Source organism: Benincasa hispida, unplaced genomic scaffold (assembly GCF_009727055.1).
Source record: "Benincasa hispida cultivar B227 unplaced genomic scaffold, ASM972705v1 Contig508, whole genome shotgun sequence".
NCBI lineage: Eukaryota > Viridiplantae > Streptophyta > Magnoliopsida > Cucurbitales > Cucurbitaceae > Benincasa > Benincasa hispida.
Genome location: NW_024064889.1, coordinates 183,603 through 202,480, shown reverse-complemented (window position 1 = coordinate 202,480; position 18,878 = coordinate 183,603).

Here is an 18,878-nt window from a genome sequence, read left to right as displayed (position 1 = left end):
TTTTTTTTAAAGATCACTAATTAGGTGGATTAGCAACTAATTATGTGCCGGACTTTTTTCTTTTTGAGATCACTAATTGTAGACTTTTTTTTTTTTAGTGAATATGGTGTATTTTATAAACAATTTTTTTAGTATATAGTACAATTAAAGTTGCACTGCAATATATTTTTTTAAAAAAATTATTAAAATTTGCAACGTAACTAAAACGTTGCAAGATTATTACATTGAGAATATACAACAACGAGCAACACAATGAACATAGAAATTTTGTAGTATTCAGAAAACATCTCATGTTGCGACTTTTAGCAAACATCGCATCATGCGACTTTTCAAAAACGCCGCGTTTTGCGACTTCTAAAATAACGTTGCATAATGCAACTTTGAAAACGTCACATGATGAGACTTCTTAATCAACGTTGCATCATGCGACGTTTTCATCATATAGTCGCATCCTGCAATTTCTTAATCAACGTTGCATTATGCGACGTTTTCATCATGTCATCGCATCCTGCGATGTTTTCTACAAGTAGTCACAACACATTCAACGACTAAAGCATGTGACGATTTAAATTAGTCGCTAAAAATTTCTTGCAACAAAATTTTGTTTCTAGCGACAAATATTTTTAGTTACAAAAGGCCAAATTTCTTGTAGTGATTATATTAACCCCAATAAGTGACCTTATTAATTTATATATAAAAAAGTACCAAAATTAAAATTGTCAAAAAATAATTGGAAATAGTATTTCGATTATGTCTAGAGATTAGCAAACATAGCATAGCTCAACTAACATAAATTTCTATTATTGATTTTGTAGTTTGAGATTCGATTCTCCACCCCACTTGTAAGAAAATATAATTGAGGTTGATGTTGTTATTCATTTTTATTTTTCTTAAAGAAATCACCAATAATATATTACTTTGGTCTCTTTATTTTTAAGTTTTGTTTCATTTTGGTCCATGTATTTTCAAATGTCAAATTTTAGTCCTTGTAGTTAGTTTATTGTTGATTTTTTTAAAACAAATAATTATTCTCTATTAATTTTCCTTTTATAAATTGTCAAAATATGTTCACATAGTGTTTTTTAAATAAATTTGTTATTAACCAATTTTGATAAAAATTAATTTTAAAAGACTGACTTTAAAATACAAAATTAAAATGGAAGGTAGTTTTAACGAAAACTTTTAAAGTAGTTTATTGTGAGTTCAATTGTTGAAAGTTTTCTAAAAAGAAATAATAATAATAATAATATTTTTAAAATAAAAAAATAAAAACCTTTGTTGAAAGTTCGTTTAGCAGGTTTTTCAAAAGTTGTTCATGAAATCATAATTTTGTTGATTCAAAAGTTATTTGGTCACTTTGCCAAATACTTTTCACAACATATAAAAGACCCAATTATAGGGTTTAGGAACACTTTTGAAGCTTTTCATTAGAACATGTTCCATGGTCATCATTGAAATATGTGTTTTATTTATCACCTAGGTTGAATCGATTTCATTTTTGGTGGTTCAAATTTGATATATAGTTTGAAAGTTGATATATAGTTAAATTGGTTCAGTCTTTAAAATACTTTAATTATAGTTTTAAATAAAAAAAAATCTTACTATTAATTTTTTAACATCAACTTAAATACGTTTGAAATTAGAAGGGAGATTTTCTTTAATGTAATATTTTTAAAAAAAACTTTAAAAAAAGAATATTAAATTTATAATTTGATCTTAAGATAGCTTTGATAATTTAGTTTAGGTAGTGGACATGTTTTAAATTTAGTCAACATATAGTTTTATATATGTTTGAATTTTTGGTCTAGATTTTCTTTTTCAAACTTAAAAATCAAAACCATTAAACTCAAATATATAAAAGAAAGAATACTAACTAGAAAAATATCTTTCTAGGTCAAAGAATCACCATGAGATGAAGTTAAAGTTGTTAATGAATAAGCACACTTGTTCTTTTACCTATGGATGTGACAAAAAAAAGGAAGGTATTAATAGAGTTTCCAACATACAAAATATCCTCATTGAGGAAGCCCAACTCAACAAAAGACATCCTTCCTACACAACAAGTTATCCACTTCTAACGCATCAGACTCTACCACGATCGGGAGTATAGTTTCAAGACCATTCACATTGCACAATTATCAAACCCTCTAGAATGGCTTCAACTTCCAATAAAATTTTTGCCCCAACTCTTCCTATTAAATTTAGGACCACACCCAGGATTACTCTTCCTTTATGATCCCAAATAACCCACCCAAGACCATGAAAACCACGCTTATTCAACAAAACCCATTAGCAATCAACTTTCAATATCTCGGGCATGGCGAGGACCAAATGCAAAGGCCAAGGAGGAATAGGAGTTAAGGACACGAATTGAAAAGAAGCCTCACAACTTGGACTTTTACCATAACATTTTTAGGATGAAGTTCACTAAGATCACTCTCTAATCCAACGAAACCCAACAACTCCAAACGGGAAGACCTATAAGCTCCAATTAGTAAATTGAAGTCAACATAGAGTTAACTGTCAAGTCACGATAAAAGAATTATTGAACTGAAGAACGCCTCTACCTATGACTATCATAAAATCGATCAATATATGATGCGACCTTGATACACTTACTAGAGTGAATGCATATAAATAGAAGACGAAATCTTGCTATAGCTCTAACTAAAAATACGTTGACACTCTCACGTGCAAGGTCAAAATCACGCATGAACGAAAACTATATCGATAAAAATAAAATTAGAATGAGCAAATACAAACTATATAAATTAAGGAAGGAAATAGAAAGAATGAATACCAAAAGAAATCTGAATGTGAAGATGGAGAAAGTGGGTCCCAGAAATGGACGAGGACTTTTGTCGTGAGTCGGCCATTGGTTGACCACGTGGGTCCCGCAGTGTCCGCGTTTTTTGCGGGACATGATTTGAACTTCAAGATGCTATAGCCATTCTGTACACCACACGCAACCACGCTTACGTAACTTATTTATTGGCTATAAATTTATTTTTGGTTTTAAACTTAAAATATTAATATCTCAAATTTACTTCCTAATGATTTTTTTCTCAATATTTTCACGTTCCTAACGATTTAGTTTCAAAAAAAATATTACTATAATTTAATAAAATTTCTTATGTATGTACATCCATAAATTAATCGAGAATTAAATTTATTTATAATATTAAAAGACTAAGTTTTTATATATTAATAATCGATACTTAATTTTGATGGAAAAGATTACAATAAATGGTTGCAAATTCCAAAGTACAAGAACTAAATTGTTATTTATTGAAGTTCAAAGGTTAAATTGTTACAAATTTGAAAATATATGCACAAGATTTTTATTTTCATGAATGTTCAATGAGCAAAAGTATTGTTTAACCTATTTAATTTTGTGTTAAATTACAAGTTTAGTCTCTATGATTCGGAAAAGTTAGAATTTATTCCATATTGACTAAGTTTTAACCTTTAAAATCATAGTATTAAGTACCTATTTGATAACGTTTCTGTTTCTCATTTTTAAGAAAGTGACTTTTTTTGACAATCATTCTCGTTTCTCATTTCTAAAATTTGAAAAATGTATTGAAAAATAGGGTCAAATTTGAAAAACTACGATATTGTTTCGTTTCTTTTTTGAATAAAAAAACAATAGTTGGCCTGTCTGTAGAAAAGTGTGTGCTTCACGTCCTGCGTTCAAGCCTAATTACGCCATTTTGTTTTTTGTCTTTCTTTTTTTATTATTAATTTTGCTAATATTTCTTTTATTTTCATTTTTTCCCTTTCTTTTCTATTAATTTTGCTATATTTCTTTTATTTTTATTTTTATTTTCCCTTTTTTTATATTTATATGTTAATTTAATTTTGAATATTGAATTTTTCAATATTTAGAATTATATATTATTTTGATTTTTCAAATTTCAAAATTTCGATATGTAATATTTAAATATTTTTTGAATTTTGAAATATACATGTTTATATATTATTTTAAATTTAAAATCACTATTTTTAGTATATTTGAAATTGCCTATAATTTTACAATATATAATTTTTTTTTACTAAAACATTAACTTAGTTCTACTTTAATATTTTACCACTATGATACTTACATAATAATATAATTAAGTTGGATTTTAGTCAACATCAAACAAATGACTTGAGTGAAAAATAACATTGCAAATAAAATTTTAGCAACATATGAATGATAGAAAAATTTTTTGACGTTGGATGACTTGTTATTCTGTTAAACACAAAGTCAAAAATTTAAAATTTCAATTTTTCTAGAAATAAAATTTTAACAATGTTTCAACTTTAGAAGCGAGGGTGAAATGACTAAATTTGAAATTTAATCTTTTATTATTTCGGTTTTAGTTTTTATTATTTTGTTTACATGTAAGATTTTCCAACCCATAACATTTTTATATGTTTTTCAAAATCACTTTCTTTTAAGTTTCCCAATTTTAGCCTACATTTTGATATTCTTTCTAAAAGTTTGATAAGGAAACAAAGAGAAACATATGGTTTGTTTTTAAAAACTATATTTTTTAAGTTATAAAAAATATTTATTTGATCGTTTAAAAAAAAAAAAACTCAATTATATGACAAATTAAAAAGTGTATATATATATATATAAAAGCTCAATTTCCGAAACTAAAAACTAAAAATAAAGTAGTTATCAAATAAAGTCTCACAACAAATTTCTTCCTTTGTTATTAACCTTATAAAATTGTAAGGAAACAAAAACTTAATATTCTTAAGCAGAAAATGTTAAGAGTCGCCCAAGACAAGGTCTCCCAAAAGGAAAATGTCAATGTCAATATTTCGAGATTTGGGTTGATCAGTCGAACTAGTGATTAATCGAAAAATAATCAAGCTGTACGTGGACTAGCACCCTATATAAAATATTTTTATAGAGGGGAGGCAAAGATACCATTTTACAACTCTCTCCGGGGGATTTTTATTAAAATATTTTTAAGTATAGCAAAATGTTATTGTCTATCAATGACAGACCGCGATAAACTTCTATCATGATCTATTACTAATAAAAAGTGACATTTTGCTATATTTGTAAATATACTAACTCATTTTCCTTTATTTGAAAACAATTCTATTATACAATCATTCACGTAAGGTTTCTCTTTTATTTCTTTGACTTTGGTGGCAAATAATAATAATAAGGTTTAATCAAACTATTTAAACCAAATTAAACATAGTTTGGAGGGGAAAATAGTGATGATATATGATTTGAAGTTATAAGGTTTAACCACATTATCGAAACGAAATTGAAACTTTTAAATTCGGTCAAAAGTAATTATCATGTATTTCTATCTGTAAAGTCAGAATTTAAAATCTTCAAAAAAAAAAAATAAAATAAAAAAAAAATAATATTGAAGTCGGAGATTTAAGAAATAATATATATATTTTCTTTTTCTTTTTTTTTTTTTAAAAAGGAGAGAGATAATAATAATATATGAAAAATGTATATGTAAAAGGAGATCATGGGAAGGGAATATGTTCGAATTGGGTGAGAGAGCAATTTGCGATTGCCAAATCGATCTGTTTTGTCAAAATTACGTACTCAAAAGCAAACCCAAACCCCAAACCCACCATATATTCAACTTTCATCTTTCTTTTTCTTTCCCATCTTTTCTTTTCTTCTTTTTCTTTTTCTATCTTTTTTCTCTGCCATTATTGCGACTTTATTACAAAGTTAAACCCCTACCTATGTAAAAAGATGTTTTGCCTCCTTTTTCTTCTATATTTTTATTATTTCTTCAAAGGAAATCTCCTTTTTTTTTATACTTTTACTTTTAATTATCAATTAAGGGTTTGTTTTGGAGAATAATGATATAATAGGTAAGGGGATTTTCAATACAAAAATATGGACAAATTATATTTACACAAATAACAAATTTTAATGATAGTTGTGATCGATATTGTTATCAATATCTATTATAGATAGATGCTGATAAAAGTTTATCAACGTCTATTAATGTTAGAAACTGATATAAATCTATCATTGATAGAGGTCGATAGAAATCTATGAATGTCAATCAATATTTTTTTTGCTATTTCTATAAATAGTTTGATATTTTTCTTATGTGTGAAAATTTCTCTATAAGGTATTTGATTATTGGCTTGAAATCAATTTTTTTTTTATTATTTATTATTATTTTTGTAATAGTAAAGGCAACCTCTTTCTTAAGAAAGAGTGACCACTCTAAAGAATCCAACGCAACAAAGTATGAAAAAGAAAAAAGAAAAAACTTTTGGATGCATGAAATTGTGTGAATGATTTTATTATTATTTTTTATATAGTATATACATATTTCTTTTTACATTCTAAAATATTGGATTATAAGAATCGTGCTCACAATGTAAAAACTTCAATTAAATGGATGGAATTAATTAGTCAATGTATTCATTATATATATTGATTCACAAAATAGGATTCAATCTTTTAATTTTAGTTTAAATTTCAAAATTGGACTCAATAATTTGATAAAGTCTCATAAATAGTTCCTATGATTTTGATAATATATTCATAAATAGTCTCTACCATAGATATTAATTATGAAGCTTTTATCAAACCCTAGATACTAAATTCTAATTAAATTCTAATATTTTTTTTCTAAATTCATAGGGACCAAATTAACGGTTTATCCAAAATGGAACCCTTTCGATTTTCTAAAATCAATAAAATCAAAGTTGAAATGTAGAGAAAGGGAGACAATGGCAATGATAACACTATGGTTTCAACTAGATGATGATGGTAGGGGTTAAGCTTAAGTTGCTAGACGTATTTAATAATAATATGTATAATTAAAGTATGAACTATGTATGTAGATTAATAATTTATCACATTGGGTTATTTTATTAGATTGGATCCTATTATGTGATCTAATTAATTAAGATCTTAGATTCTTAACAGAGGATGGATTGGGTAGAAGCTCATTCATAGTTAATTGGGTTTCGATAGGAATCCTAATTGACTTTAGGGCTATGATCCCTAACATACCAAAAATAATATATACTCAGTTTTTCTTGAATCTATCTAGAGAGAGATCCACTAAGAGTATTTGGAATTTTGGTTGAAAAAGACAACAGTCATCTTAAAGCTATCATCATATTGAAACCATCATCAATCTCTCAATAGAATCGGGTATATTATTTATTCTTGATAATTTGGCACGAAAATTCATTCTTTTTATATAGAGATTAACTTGCACACTTGACTCATCTAATGGTAGATAGTAAGATTCCTTTACTATTGAAGTAAGTCAACAACACGCTAGGGATCCAATTGGCTACATCTTTTAATTAACATGTACATGAGGATATATAATATATATCGAATAAAACTATAAACTAAAATTTAATTTAATAAAAATCCCAAAAATGCATATAATAAATTATTGAAAAACATTATTTAAGTATTTGTCATCAACTATTTATTAATTAGATACTTGACTTTCATGCATGCAACCATTTTTTTAGGAGTACGAGAAATATAAACGCATAAATACACAAAATGTACATTTGCAGCAACTAGTATTTAATTATAGACTTACTATTAAGATAGGTTTATATCTGTTAGTTAGTTACTAAATGATCTATCATTTGTACTTACTCACATGTGGCTATTTACAACTGAACTTCATTAACGAGAAGTTCGATGCAAGTTTAACTTAACACTCACGAGTCTAATATGCTATCAGATGCCTTTTTTAGAGTTCTCTATCGAAGTGTTCTTCCTTCGACTGTTTCTTGTATCTTCAATGACTCAAAAAGAATTTCCTTTCTTCATCCTCATTTGCTGTTTTGAACAATTTCATTACAAGTTTCTAAACACCAAATTTTTATATATATTTTATATCCCGTTTAGTAATCGTTTTATTTTTTATTTTTTCTTTTTTAAAATTAAGTTTTTTTTATTTTCTCTCCATTTCTTATAATGATTTACATTTTTTTAAATATAAAAGTTGAATCCTTAGTCAAATTCTGGAAACAAAAACAAGTTTACAAAACTTTTTTTTTTTTTTTAGTTTTCAAATTTTTACTTGGTTTTTGAAAATATTGGTAAAAAGTAGATAGTTAATAAATAAATTTAGAGATAGAATGAATGTTTATAGACTTAATTACCAAACGAGCCTTAATTGGTTGATTTCTCACCATTTTTTTTAACTATTTTTCATCTCTTTTACCAATGAACTTTTGATTTCTTAATCAAATTTCAATTTACAAAGCTATTATTTTCTTATAGCTTTGAAAACATTTTGAGTAATAATGATTTTTTTATTAAAAAGAAGTAATAGATAGATATCATGTTTAGGGAAAAGATCAAATAGTACCCAAGATTATTTGCTTAACTATTAACCTAAAATATATGATTAGAATATATAATATATGTTAACCGCAGCCTAACCCAATAACCCAAAAAGTTTGAAATGATTGGTCATTTTAATATTCAACTTTCGGCATAGCAAATGGTTAATAAGATAGTTGAACACCTTCAATTAATTAGCATCTATACCCTTATACCGAATATTTACATAATATAATGTTATAAAACAAGAAGATAAAAAGAACATTCAACAATCAATTCCAAAAAACTAAAGCGAGCCTAGCTAACTAGAATATCGATGTATTAGATTATTTTAGTTTGAGCTATAGATTATTTTAGTTTGGGAAGGAAATAGTAAACGAAAATAGTAAATACCCTACCAAATAGGGTTTCGAAATAGTGTTGACTTGTAGCTCATTTGAGATTTTGAAATAGTATTTACTATAATAAGAGGTAATTATTATAGTTTTAGGATAGTGTTTGCCCCAAACGCTACCTAAATTTTCAATTTTGTATCTAATAAATAATTGATTTATTTTACATTTCTTATTTACCGACCTATCAGACACAAGGTCTAACATCTAGGTTCCCATCAAACATTATAAAAAAAAGTATATATATGATAGACTAGTTTTTTTTTTTTTTTAATTAATGTTATTATTTTTTTTAGATATAAATTTGAAAATCACATTTGAAAGTTTCAGAATCTATTCAATATCCATTAGATAGATTTTAAAACTAAGAGATTAAATAAATACAAACATATAAATTTAAAGGCTAAGTTACTTCTAATTAATCTACAAAATAATAATAATAATAATAATAAACAAATAAGTAAAAAGCAAGAGAATTAGTAATTGACTTGATCAAATAAAATAGCACATCCAAATCAGCAATGGTATAACAATTGGTCACAAAAAAAAAAATAATAATAAATAAAAAATCAAAATTGATATCATATATATCACGTAGAGGAAGAGCATATGTAGATTAATATTCCAAAATATCAGAACCTTATTGCTTTAGAATGCAATCTTCTGACCAAACCCACAATGATTCAAAAACAATGAATCATTAACATCATCCAACATCAAAATTCCTAAATAAATATTTTAAAGAAGAAAAAGAAAAAGCCTACCTTTTCCGTACCTATATTTTAGGAAATCATTATAGACCAAAAATTTATATAGTTTTGTACCATTTTCTAATTTTGTTTCCCACCTTTTAATTTTAGTTTTATCTTCCTTGTATTGGTCATTTTTCGATCAATGCTTTATTATTATTATTTTTTGCTACGAAATATTAGAGAAAAGATGATTGTGAATTTAAAAGAAGAATAAATTAGGGTAGGGTTTCAATCTTCGATCTCTGTTTGATAATCTTTTGATTTACTATTTCTTATTTTTTGTTACTTGTTTGTTATTATTTTTAAGAATTAGAAACAATAATATGTTTGATAACTATTCATGTTTTTTATTTTTAAAAATAAAAAAAATACAAATAAAATACAAATACAAAAAAACAAACTTGTTTGACAATTATTTCTTATTTCTTGTTTTTGATATTTTTTTTTTTCTTGCTTTTCTCTTTGTTTTATAGTTTAAATGTATACAATGCATTAAAATATATAAAATATAATTATCAAAAGTGTACATTATCTAATTCAAATAAGTTTCAATGAAAAATTAGCAACAATAATGTAATTGTTTCTATTCTTCAAATATGGCCTAAATTTGATCTGCAATATTATCTGTCACTTGATTAATTTGTCTTAAAAGACGATGACTTAGATTCAACTCAATTATATTAGTTTCGCAAATGGTATAATATATTAAAATGAGGATAAATGTACTTTAAATGAACAACATTTATATATTACAAAATTCTAACTCTTTTCAAAGTAGGCTTCAAAATCAAATTCAGATTTTGAATTTAAAATATATATAAATATATAAAATTTAAAATTAAAAGCAAAACTAATATATATAATATTTGAATGAATATTTTATGTATTAATTTGAGATTTCCATAATTTAAGGAATTTATACAAAAAGAATGATTAACTAATGGAGGGTGGATGAGTGAAGGTCGCCAAATCTGAACAGATAGCACCCGGATCTAAACAGATCTGAGGCCTGAAGAATGAAGGTCGTGAATGCCAAGAGCTAGGTAGGATAAAAGTTGATTAGCGCGGATTAGGATGATTTTTGGGTTGTTCGCGTGCAGATCAATGGTTGATGACTTGAGGACTGAGGCAGATATGTAGATTTGACCAATCTGCATGGTTGGAATATTTGGAAGTTCATGTCTAGAGAATTTGAACAACAAAATTAGAGCAAATCGGAGATGGATTAGTATGTAGATCTGCTTCCATCGATCGTCCGTCGGCGGAGGAAGAGATGGAACAACAACGGCTATTGATAATAGAAAAACTTAGAGATAGGGCTCTGATACCATGTATAAATAATATTTGAATGAATATTTTCTGTATTAATTTGAGATTTCCATAAAAAAATTTATATAAAAAGAACAATTAACTAATTTCCTAATTTAAAGTCTAAATATATGCGTAAAATATAATTTAAGGCATAAATATCCTAGCGATATAATTACACTTATTGAAAAATTTAAAATTCAATTTAAATAATATATAAATATTCATATTGAAAGTTTACCATTTAAAGTTCAAACAATAAGAAGAAATTATATATTAATATTCATATTGAAAAATCTAAGTTTTAAAATTAAAAGTAAAAAATAAATAAGATCGAAGGTGCGTGTTTTAAGTTCAAGCAATAAAAATTAGAAATTATATATTAATATTCATATTGAAAAGTTTAAAGTTCAAAATTAAAAGTAGAAAATGATAAATAAGATTGAGTGTGTTTTACGCTGGATAAGAACCAAGATCTAGCCATTTGTTGCGATGCAATGGGTGAAGTGTCAACCAACTAAGCAGAAGGTGAAAATTGTCTTTAAAATAAATAAATAAAAAACAGAGAAGGAACAAACAGACCATACTTCAAAAATTTTGGAAGACAAGTGACCAAGCAAATATGTTTCTTCAAAAGATGACAAAATAGAATAAAAGAATAAAAAATCTTCTTGATTAAGAATGTATGTTGTTAGTCCGAGTTATTGTCTGGATAGAAATGTTATAAATATTCCATTCTATATGGTACATTTTAAGTTAGATAAGTTAATAATAAGCAATTAAGAATGTACCAGGCAGGTAAATTTTAAATTTGGTAGGCAGCCATCTCTATTTTTATTAAAATTAAATTTTAATGTATTAAACTTAGCCCATAAAAATACATAAATTTTTATGTCCAATCATCCTTTCGGTTAGATATTGTGTGGTTGGCAATATTTGTTTAAGTGGTGCAAATGTTATTTAAGATGTCCTTGCATTGATGGTGTTTTGGCAACGGGATGCTTTTCGAAAATGTTGATTCATCCATATTCTTTCCTTATCGAGTTATCCCTTCCCCACTATAATTTTTCGATTCCTTTTCTTATTCAGTGTGCGACCGTTTTGGAAGGCAGAGTTGCTTCTCCATGTATCCACTATGCATATTTGAAGGATATTTAGTCCTTTGCCTTTAGTTGGCCATTTTATTTTTTGAATGAGAGCAATATTGTGTTCTACTATAGTGAGTGTTTGGTCACAATTCAAATTACTGTTGTAAGAAGAAGAAAGAGTTGAATTGCTTGGAGATGTACTTCTAGTTACTCCTGGATTGTGTGACGTGATTCATTTGAGAAGAAATTCTCAAGCTTAGGGGGAGCCTAAACTAATCGAGCAAAGGAGACTTGTTCTTAAAAGAAAAGATTTGATTCAAGTGAAAGGGAATCTTACTACTTGAGGGGAGCTCGAGTCATGCAGAGAGGGAGTCTTTATCTTGGGGGGGGGGGGGGGGGGAGGTCACTGATCCTACAACTTTAGGGGAGCCTAAGTTATCGAGAAAGGGAATCTCACATCTAGGGAGAGTTTAGGTGAACAATTGAGTGATAGAGCTATTCGAAAGTCACTGTAATTGTGTTATCACTACATATAGTATAGAGTTGTGTAATTGTGTTATCATTACACATAGTATAGAGTTGTTCGCGAGTTACCGTAATTGTGTTATCATTAGAGGTAGTACTAAGTTGTAATTGTTTATTATTGATATTAATGATGTTATCTTTGGTGTTCTTCTATTTGTTTATTATTTCTAGTAATTTTTGTGTGGAATGTGGCTATACTACTTTTCCTCATGTACTGGATGGGAATAACTGTGGCGGATCCATAAATTTTGTTGATGAAGGGCTTTATAGAAGGCAAATTTATCACTGAGCTAGCTAATGGTTTTGATATTATGCCAATTATATATATATATATATATGATATAAAAAGAGCATAAAGTTGAGGGGAAATCGAGCCCCCTTGGATCCATAATCAATCCGCCCCTGTTGTTGGTTGGTCACATCTTTAAGTGGCTAATGATAAAGGTGAATTAAAACTCAAGCCTAAAGTAGAGTGGACAGAAGAGGAGGATGGGTCTCTCTTGGAAACTCTCAAGCCCTAAATGCCATATTCAATGGTATTGACAGAAATATCTTTAAGTTGATCAATATGTGTGTTTCTGCTAAAGAAGTCTAGGATATTCTTGTTGTTGTTCACAAAGGAACATCTAAAGTTAAAATGTCCAGACCAGAGTTGCTGGCTTCAAAATTTGAAACTCTAAAAATGCAAGAAGATGAGACTATTGCTGAGTTTGATGTTTAGTTACTTAACATTGCAAATGAATTTGCTTTAGGAGAAAATATCTCTGAAGAAAAACTTGTCTTGAAAATTCTTAGATCTCTACCCAAGAGGTTTGATATGAAAGTCACTACAATAGAAGAAGCCCAGGATATCTCGATGATGAAGGTTGATGACCTCTTTAGGTCACTACTTAGTTTTGAAATGTCTCTTTGCGACAAACCTGAGAAGAGGAACAAGAAAATTGCTCTACAATTTTCAATCGAAAAGCACTCATCTGAACCAATAAAGAAATCTGAAGAAAATCTTGTTGATGTAATCTTCTTGTTGTCAAAACATTTTTCTCACGTGTTGAAGAATTTGAGAAAAAATCAGGGTCCTACTCCCCAAGAATGGCTAAGTCTGACAACAACTAAGGATCAAGTTTTTTATCGACCAAATGTATGACATGTAAAATATTTCAGAAATGCGTGGTTTAAGTGCAAGCATACACTGTCAAAGAAGTAATAATCTTTGAGTATTCTAGGTATCGAACCTATAAGACTAGCAATAATTTTAATTTGATAAAGACTGTAAATTTAGTACTACCGAAGGTAACCAAAATGAATTGTGTTGTGAATGAGTAGAAATTGAAGTTAACAATAAACAATGGTAATCGAATAGGGTTAACAATGCTTCAACCTTTCAGACTATATGTTAAAAGTGACGTGGCTGTATCACACCAGGACAGTGAAATATGCATGGACAGAAATCAACACCTATTCGGTCTAGTGTCCAGCTCCTTTAGGAGCTCTTAGAAGCTACTACCGAATGTTCCCATGGGTAGCTGAATCCTAGATTAATTAAAATTCAATTTCTTTACCCTATGGTGTCCCTTATTCCAAAGTTGATGTGACCTTTCTATTCCTAGGCTCTTGGTCCCAGATCCCTCTGTGAGATTCGTATACACTCTAGCCTTCTCAGCATTAAAGCTCCACTCGATTATTAAATTAAGTGACCAATTTAATTTACCAATACTTTTGATAAAAATCAACAAAGAGAATGTAATAACAACAAAATGGTGCAAGCGTAGTAGTATTTAAGCCATGGAGACCCTAGGACATTCACATTGCCGAACCCCTAGGAAGAATTTAGCTCATGATAATTGACAAAATAAACTTCTTTATTAGATAAAAAATCATTGTCACAATAAAGTTCAATTGACAAGAGAAGAAATGAATAAAATAACTACAAGGAATAAATAAAAGAGAAGAAATGCTAGAAAATTGCTACTCCAATGAACTTGAGATAAATCTTCAAGTTCCAAACCTTTCCTTAGGATAATCTCCCCTTTTCCAAAGTGAAAATTATTCCTCGGCACTCACTCCCATGGGATGAGAAATCCTAGAGCCAAAATACCTTAGAGGAACTATCGTTCATAAGGTTCTGACTTGAAATATGTAAATTGTTGGAGTTGATGTCCTAAATCTCATACGTCTTGTATTTGTAAATACAAATCATATATCTAATAAAATAAGAGGTATTTTATTAACATTTAGACTGCATTAATTCAATCCAATAAACTAAGATCCAAAGCTATTTTATGAAACTTAAACATGTATGTGGAGATATACAGGTGGATCATGTTTAAGTGATAACCTAAATAGTCTATAGTAGATAGATAAGACTGGGTACCTTATCCTGATAATAATACGAATACGACCCGTTTTGTAGATGTTACAATTATTTAAAGTACTACAAAAGATAAGATTCTGATCATTCATATAGAGACATGCGAGCGGAGTATTCTATATAAAAAGTTTATATAAGATTGGACCATGAAATGAATAGTCTCTCTATATAACATCGTTACTAGAAGAGACTTACATTTCACTAGGATGACCATAGGTGACTTGACCTTAATCCTGATTGAGTTGTGAACTCCTGTTTATGAGGGTAATCCTTTGATTTGAATGGGTGATAATGGCCTTGTTAGCCGACTCAATAAGCCTACCATTTTGGAGATATGTCCGAGTAGGGAGTTTGAAACAATACTACACAAGATGAAGTTCAATCCTTTCTGTCCTTAGGGAAAATAGATTAATTTCTCCCTTAATAGCTAATTCTGGATCTTGAACATTGAGGCCTCGACCTCTCATGACCTAGAGGTGTTAATTTATAGTTGGACTATAAATTATTTATTCATTAGAGGAATTAGTGGTACTTAAAGAGTTAGAGGTAACTATAGGAGTAAAACGGTCATTTGACTCAACTGTAGTTATGAGCGATTTGTGAAGGGTCAACTCACTATTGATTGGTTATATTCGTGGACACAGAAATATATCTATAGTGTGAGAGTGCAATTATCGGTCTTTAGTAGAGTGACCGGTAGTTAATGAAGATCGATTAATTTAATTAAAGAGTTTAATTAATTAATTTCATATCATTGGCATTTTTAATGTGTAGGACCATAAAGTTCTCTTATTAGCTCACTAAAGGATAGATAAGAATAATGATTTGAATTTTTCAAGTCAACTGATGGAATAGCATATTAATGAGATTAATATGATATGGTTAATTATATATGTGATCTAAAATTAAGAGAGAAATATTTGAATAATATTCAAATATTAAGTTCTTATGAATTAGATTCGTGAAAAGTTAATTAATAATTTTGAGAGGTGAAGGCATATAAGCATGTGATGTTTATCTATTAATTAATTAACTAAATATATTAAATTAGATTTAATATATATGGTTATTTAATTGGTATGTTAATTAATTGAATAAATATTACTTAATTAATTGGGCTTAAGGATAAATTGGAAAAGACTTGGAGAAGGGGTAAACCCTTCTCTATATAAATATCCCTTTATGGCTAATTTAGAGGATGAAATTTCATTGTCAAAAACCCTGGAATCCAATCTAGATTTTGAAGGAACTCTTAAACAAGAGAACAAATGAGCGGAAGCAAATCGTTCCAAATCCCATTGTGAAAGAACATTAAAATTTACAATCTAACACAGAACAGTTCTGCATCAAGTTTGAATTACAGCATGCTTTATAAAATTAACATTAAGAGAACGAGTTAAAATAACCTTGAAGAACTCTTCTTTTCATATCCCTCGATCAAAATCAACAATGCGTTCAACTGCACGAATGCAATGCAAACAAACCAACAAACTGTACGAACTGGTAAAATCTCAAACACAATCGAGTAACACTCAACCCTTGACCCTTGAACAACAACTTGACACTACCACGAGTTTACCTTGGTATTCTCGGTGTGAGAATCCAGGAGGTGTAGGCTCTGTATGGATTTGGTAAAAGGAAGGAGGAACTGAATGATCGTGTAGACGATCGAGTAAGTAGGAGAAGACAGAAGTCTATCATGTAGACTTGAATATATCGTGTAGACTTGGGTACTCGATCGTTTAGTAGCGAGTAGCTATCGTATAGTATACTCTTTCTTTGATCATTTACTCTTTCAAGGCCATTGTATAGATTTTTCTTTATGTATGTTGGATTATTAAAAAAATGAAAACGATTTTCATTTTCTCCATCAATTACTATAACTGATTACAACTTCTCACTAAGTCGGTTATTAGGAGAAAAAATCGAAAACAGTTATCTTATAATTGATTTAATTATAAATAAATATAATAATTAATTTATCATATTAATATCACATCTCATGCACTATATAAACCATAGTTCTTTTTCTCCTATATGACATTTAATATAAATCATATTTATATTAATTCCTCCAAATAATGTATCTAATACATCAAATCAATTATATCACATATAATTGAATTAATCTAATTATATCTAATATAATCAAATTTCCTTTTGTTAATTTGAACACTTCAAATTAACCCAAAAACTGATTCTCAACATGAATCCATTCAGCTACCAAGGGGACCTTATAGACTTGTAGCTTGAAGCTCCAATGGTACGTGAATAACTGACTAAACTCTTTAATCACAATATCCACCATCCGTTAACTGTCGGGCACTCTACTAAAGATCGACAACTACACTTTTCGCACTACAGATATATTTTTGTGTCTATCGGATATAACCAATAAACAGTATGATGACCTTGTTGAGGATAATGCCCTAAACTTTCGTGTCCTGTAGTTTGTAAACACAATTTTTGAACAAACGCTTGTGATGTATAATATATGATATTTTCTTTACTTATTGTCTTTGAACATTGGATGTTTTATTTGCTTTATCATAAACCAATAAACTAAAATCCCTGGTTGTCATTATGTAACTTAAGCATGTATGTGGAGATATATAAGTGGATCATATCTTAAGTGATAACCAAAATAGACTGTAGTATATGGATATAAGAGGGAAACCTTATCCTAGTAATGCTATGGATGCAACTCGCTTTGTAGAATAGTTATAAGTGTTGTGACTTGTTACAGATGGTCTGATCCTAATCATTAATGTGGGGACATGCGAGCGAGGGCATCCTATACAAGGAGTTTGTATAAGACCTGATCACGAATTGTTAACTCTCGTTATATAACATCATTCATGACAGAGACTTCAATTCACTAGGATGACTATAGGTAACATGACCTCAATCTTGAGTGAGTTGGGAACTCCTGCCTTTGAGGGTGGTCCTTTGATTTGCATAAATGCGAGTGGCCAAGTCGCCGACTCAAACCTACCACTTTGAGGATTCGTCTGATTTGGGAGCTGGGAACTCAGCTATACAAGATGGAATACACTCCTTCCCCGAAGCAGGGGTAAGTAGATAGATTTCTCCTTTAAGAGCTGATCCCGGGGCTTGAACGATGTGGCACCACACATCTTCTCATGACCCGAGAAGTGTCCACACATAGTAGGACTATGTTGTGTTGTTCATTACAGGTACCAGTGGTACTTAAGGAGTTAGATGTAACTACAGGGGCAAAACGGTAAATTGGCCTAGCTGTACTTACGAGCATCTGTGAAGGGTTATCGTATTGTTGATTGGTTGTATACGATGGACATTGAAATATATCTATGGTAAGAAGAGTTCAACTGTCGGTATTTAGTGGAATGTCTCGTAGTTAACGGATGGTGGATCTCGTGGCTAAAGAGTTTAGTCAACTATTCAAGTACCGTTGGAGCTTCGAGCCATAGGTCCATAAGGTTCCATTGGTAGCTCAATAGATTCAAGTTGAGAATCAACTTTTGGATCAGATTGAAATGTTCAAATTAACAAGAGGGAGTTCAATTATATGTGATATGATTGAATTGGTTAATTATATATGATATGATTGACTTTATGTATGAGATACATTATTTGGAGGAAAATGGATATGAATATAATTTATATCTAGTGGAAAAAAAAACACTATGGTTTATATGTGATATTAAACTATAGCTTAATGAATATAATATGCTTATATTTATTATTTTAATTGGACAATTATAGGATAATTGTGCTTGCCATTTTCTCCTTAAATGTGTGTTTGTGGGAGGTTTCATTCAATTTTCGTAACTAAAGAATAAAATGAAAATTGTTTTTATTTTGCATCAGATCACGTAACTCACTCACGCATAGTGTATACTACCCATCGCATCGCAAACCAAGGGACTATACGATAGCTCAAAGTTGCTACGCGATTGTATACAAGCACGCATCTTTCTAAACGATCACCTAAGTTTTTCTAAACGATCGTCTAGCGCTGAGCGTTTACTAAACGATCGTCTAGACGATTGCAGCCTAATTACTACACGATCATGTACTTCCTTCTAAATGATCAAGCATTGTCCATACGATAGACTCTACCTTTCTCCCACTTGCTTG